This window comes from Ranitomeya variabilis, chromosome 3, assembly GCF_051348905.1.
Source record: "Ranitomeya variabilis isolate aRanVar5 chromosome 3, aRanVar5.hap1, whole genome shotgun sequence".
NCBI classification, from domain to species: Eukaryota; Metazoa; Chordata; class Amphibia; order Anura; family Dendrobatidae; genus Ranitomeya; species Ranitomeya variabilis.
Window position 1 is genome coordinate 36,773,750 of NC_135234.1, and position 6,000 is coordinate 36,779,749.

Genomic DNA, 6,000 nt, shown 5'->3' on the forward strand with positions numbered 1-6,000 from the left:
GTGTAAGCAGGGACATGCGTTTGCATGCGTTTGTCTGCATTTGCATGCGTTGTTTCGCGGTGTGCGGCGGGGCGCCGCTAACGCAACATGTTGCATTTTTTAGGAGTCAAATTTTACGTCAAATATGCGCAGGCATGCGCATGCGGATGAGTGCATTAAAAAGTGCATTACTGTCTATGAGAACGCATGCGTACGCATGTCTTTGCGTACGCATGTGTTCGATGCGCTTGCATACTTCGGACTGCGCATGTCCAGGAACTGATATATCGAACACATGCGTATAAAAGGCACAAACGCATGCAAAAACGCATACAAACGCTGCGTTTTTTTGCCGTTATGCGTAAGCTGATGCGGATAAAAAAAGCTACATTAGCATGCGTTTGCATGCATTTTTGCATGCGTTTACTGTTGCGGATGATACGCTGCGCACATAGAGGCTAATGTGAAACTAGCCTTAAATCAGAAACATCTGGCATATATTTGCAGCATAATCCACCTTAGAAATCTGAGACTGACCCTACAATTTCTCTCATGGATTTGCACACGAATTAGTTAAATTCAATGGCTTCCGATAACAGTTTCCAGGAACTAATATGTCGCTTTTTGAACCATTTATTTCCCAAACTAAAGAGGTAATATTTTTAGTCGTATGAATGGCAACACAATTGGAAGCAGTTTGTGGATGGTCTTCTTCAATAAGTGTCAAAATCTGTGTGAAAAAAATCTTTGTGTGAAAATACAGTTTTCTGGGAACGTGTAGTCTCACAAAGATAATATGAAGCTGGGATGACTGTCACCGGTTCGCAATGGGTCCCACTCCATTTGGGGCACTGTTATGATCCTTAGTGGCTGAGGATCACAGAACTGACTAGCTAAGTTACTGAACATAGAACGAGCTCTAGGGAGGTGGTAACTGGACTGACCGCAATCCTGATCCTAGCCGAACACACTAAAGGTAGCCGGTGAACGTGCCTGAATTCCTAGACGTCTCGACGCAGCCTGAGAAACTAGCTACCCTTAGAGAGAAAGAAAGTAAGACCTCACTTGCCTCAGAGAAATACCCCCAAAGATATAGAAAGCCCCCAACAAATAATAACGGTGAGGTAAGGGGAAAATACAAACGTAGAAATGAAACAGATTCAGCAAATGAGGCCCGCTAATACTAGATAGCAGAAGACAGATAGGAAACTGTGCGGTCAGTAGAAAACCCTTTTCAAAATATCCACGCTGAGAATTCAAGAACCACCACACCAACTAACGGTGTGAGGGGAGAAACTCAGCCCCTTAGAGCTACCAGCAAGTGAGGAAATCACATATTAGCAAGCTGGACAAGAACAGATAATAAACCAAGAAACATATTGAACACTGATGATCAAAAAATGAACAAACAGAAACTTAGCTTCTCTTGGAGAGACTGATAACGCAGGTAGTCAGGAGAGATCAAAATAGCACTGAATACATTGACAGCAGGCAACAACTGAAAGTCCAGGTGAGCTAAATAGGAAACCAACCAGCAGATAACGAGACAGCTGATCCCAGCCACAGACCTGCAGAATGACAAAAAGAGCCACCAGAGGGAGCCCAAAGATAGCACTCACACAGTACCACTCGTGACCACAAGAGGGAGCCCAAAAACAGAGTTCACAACTGGGCACATGGGCAGCCGGAGTTGTTTCCGGAAAGCCTGAAATCCAGACTCATCCTCCACTGATTTCAGTGAGATCTGTGTAATACTATGTTTCTCTGGTGGCACTTCATATGCTAATACTCTGTAGTTTTCAGGTGTTTTTTTGAGTGGTTCCCGTTATAAAAATGGCACAAAAAGCACTACAAAAGCTCAAAAGAATCTCTCAACCTGCTTTTCATACGATCAGTCTTTTGAGCATTTTTTAAAAGCTTCAAGCTTTCAAAGGCTCCAAAAAAGTGACCTGACCATCTTTCAAATGTTTTTCGCCACGAAGACGCTACATACTATACAATAAAAAGTAAAAGAGAAGGCTAAAAAAAAAGTAGAGCCTTTTAGAGCATTTTGTACTTGTTTTCCCCTTCAAAATTCTTGTGTTTTATTAATTGCTCAATGGATTTAGAAAAGCGCCAATAAAAAGATGGCCAAAGAACACAGGGAAAAACATTAACCAAAAACGCCAGCAGAAAAAAACATCAACAAGCTTCAACTTTTGGAAACAACCAATACAGTTAACCCCTGAACGACCAGAGCTATTTTTGGTTTTGCTTTTTCATTTTTTGATCCCTTTCTTCCCAGAGCCATAACTTTTTTACTTGTTGGTAAAAAATGGCCATGTGAAGGCTTGTTTCTTGCGGGACGAGTTGTACTTTTGAACGACACATTGGTTTTATCATGTTGTGTACTAGAAAACGGGAAAAAAATTCCAAGTGCAATGAAATTGCAAAAAAGTGCAATCCCACACTTGTCTTTTGTTTTGCTTTTTTTTGCTAGGTTCACTAAATGCTAAAACTGACCTGCTATTATGATTCTCCAGGTCATTGCGAGTTCATAGACACCAAACATGTCTAGCATCTTTTTTATCTAAGTGGTGAAAAATAAATTCCAAACTTTGTAAAAAAAAAAAAAAACAAATTGTGCCATTTTCTGATACCCGTAGTGTCTCCATTTTTCTTGATATCGGGTTGGGTGAGGGCTTATTTTTTGTGCGCTGAGCTGATGTTTTTAATGATAACATTTTGGTGCAGATATGAACTTTTGATCGCCCATTATTGCATTTTAATGCAATGTCGTGGCCACCAAAAAAACGTAATGCTGGCGTTTTTATATTTTTTCTCATTACGCCGTTTAGCGATCAGGTTAATCTTTTTTCTGTATTGATAGATCGGGCGATTCTGAACCCGGCAATACCAAATATGTGTATGTTAGTTTTTGTTTTATTGTTTTGTTTTGAATGGGTTGAAAGGGGGGTGATTTGAACTTTAAAAAAAAAAAATTTAATATTTAAAAAAAAAATTTTTTTTTAACTTTTGACATGCTTCAATAGTTTCCATGGGAGACTAGAAGCTGCCATGACCTGATCGGCTCTGCTACATACAAGCAATGATCAGATCGCCTATATCTAGCTGAATTACTCACTTGCTATGCGTGCCGACCACTGGGCGCCGCTCACAGCAAGCTGGCAGTGACAACCATAGAGGTATCCAGGAGATCTCTGGTTGTCATGCCAACCTATCGGTGACCCGCGATCACGTGACCGGGGTCACCAATGGGCGGATTTCCAGTACAATTGCTGGAAGCGCATGTTAAATGTTTCTGTCAATGTTTGACAGCTGCATTTAATGGGTTAATAGTCGTGGGTGGATTGTGATTCCACCCGCGGCTGTTCCGGGCACATGTCAGCTGTTCAAAACAGCTGACATGTGCGGGGATAGATGTGGGCTCAGCGCCGGAGCCCACATCAAAGGGAGTCCGATGTATTATTATGCCCAATATTGGAAAGGGGTTAAAAAGCAACAACTCAGGCTTACAAAACACAAAGAATAAGCCTAAGACCAGGAACGATTCCTGAAGTGTCTTCTGCTTTAAAATGGACGATTTTGACCACTGGGAAAAGACGCAGTGTGAACATTCTCTTAGTTTGTATCCTATACAGATTACTACTTTTCTGTTGATTAAGATCTCGGTTGTAGAACTGATGAATTTACAAAGTAGCTCAAACTTTTTAGGCAGTCACATCTATATTGACACTGTGATAGGCGACCAGAGGAGAACTTCAGATCCAAAGCAAATGTATTTATCTAGACCAACTGAATTTTTTTCTGTCTCAATCAGTGGGAATGTAATAAACAGCATGGGAACCCACGGAGCCAAACGACAGGAATCCTTCCTTCTTCCATCACATCAAACATTCTTCACATTAATTGTTTTTGTCACAACAGGAAGGCTGTCCCATCAGTCAGCCGGACGGTGCGGCCCGTTACTCTCTGAATGGAGAAAACATCTTATTAACGTTAATTGATAGCGACGGCATCTATACTAACTCTAAGCCCCCCTGAGGAGAGACGGTCATATCGGAATCTGTGCCATCCCCCCTTACATATGTTCCTGACAGGATGGGCCGCAGTCACATACGGTTACCATTTATCACATCATTGTCGTTTTCATTTATCAGAGGAAATGCAAACAAGCTTTGGGCGAGCTTAATTACAAAATTAACTTACAAACTTACAGTATATAAAAATGTTCACTGTCAGGACTCTTCCAAGATACGACCCAGGCTGGTATTTAGTGACGCAAAAATTAAAGACCTAGAAAACATAAAGTGCAAAATGCTGGTGATGTGCAGGCAATGGTGCAAAACGTGGTCCTTTATGGAGTTGGACCACTGACACAACCTATCTATAGGGTAGCTGATAAGTTGCTGATCACTGGGGTCTGACTGCTGATCCCAAGAATGGGGCTCTTGAGTCCACCATTTTAATGAAACAGTGGTTGTTCATGTTCACCAAACCCCAACAATTGTCAATTTATTACCTATCACGGTGGTGGTGGTGGGACAGATTGCTACTCGTAAAAACAAAAAAAAGCATCAAATTGCAGTATGGCCTGCATAGCACATTGTGGGTCAACTAGGTTCCCACAGGCCTCAGAGCAAGTTTTGGACAGTCCCCCCCTCTGCTCTATGTGTTATTCATCGATAGGAATGAATCTGGGAAAGCGGGTGGAGAAGAACTCAGCATCTACTGACAAAAGTGGACTCCATGGTTATCACCGTATGGTTCCACCCATGACACCGAGCTGTTTGACTCATTCATTAAAGGCTTGGATGTACTTTCTTTTCTGTAGATTCCAGAAAGCTGGAAGACTCTTGGGCCAACTCCACCCGATGTATCAATTAGTCAATCATTCCACTTCTACATTTCATGATACATCTACATTTGCGTCTGGTGTATCCTGTAGATATCAGGTGACTCAGCAGCATACTTCATGCAACAAAGCTGCTAGTGTTGCTCAGCTCCAGAGTGCTCCCCTGCATTCAAGCAGTTTTCTCCACATTTAACTGGAAAAACACTTCTTCACTGCTATGCGCGGAGCTGCGCTGGACTCCGGCATTAGACGGAAGACAGTGCTTTCGCTTTTCTGTAGTTTTGCCTATAGCACTTTGTCTCCCCCCCACTCTTCAGGTCCGACTGCGGTTGTAGAACTTGGTGGCACTCTATCATTAGGTGTTTGGCCATCCTTAAAGCAAACGGCTTGCAGAAGTAAAGTACTGGAAAGTTTCTTCAGTTGTAATAAAGAATCTGAACCTTGAGATATTTTGCTCATCATGGAGTGGACAGTGGAAGGTGGGGATATAACGTGATTGATCCTAACTGCATGATGCATCAAGATGGCAGGTATATCTCAAGCTGTGCCAGATCTGCCCACATTCCTCATTACCAGCTGTCTTCAGGAGCTCACGCAGCAAATAAACACAGTGGCATGTAAAAGTTTGTGCACCTCTGGTCAAAATTACTGTTATTGTGAACAGTTTAGCAAGTTAAATATAAAATGATCTTTAAAAGGGCTAAAGATAAAAATGACAAATTTCCTTTGTATTTTAGGCAATATATATTTCTAGTCATTTTTTTACATTTTAACAATTATAAAAAAAGAAAATGAGCAGATGCAAAAATGTTGGCACCCTTGGGGATTTCTGTGCTCAGATAACTTTAACCAAGGTTTCAGACCTTAATTAGCCTGTTAGGGTTATGGCTTGTTCACTATCATTTTTAGGAAAGGCCAGATGATGCAAATTTCACAGCTTTAGACCCAGCCTCCTCTAACCTTGTGCCAAAAAATAGCAGCCATAGGTTGTTCTAAACAGCTGCTAGCACTCTGAAAATGAAAATGTTGGAGGACAACAAAGCAGGAGGAGGCTATAAGAAGATGGCAAAGCGTTTTCAAGTTGCCCTTTCCTCAGTTCGAAATGTGATTAAGAAATGGCAGTTAAAAGGGACAGTGGAGGTCAAGATAAGTTCTGGAAGACCAAG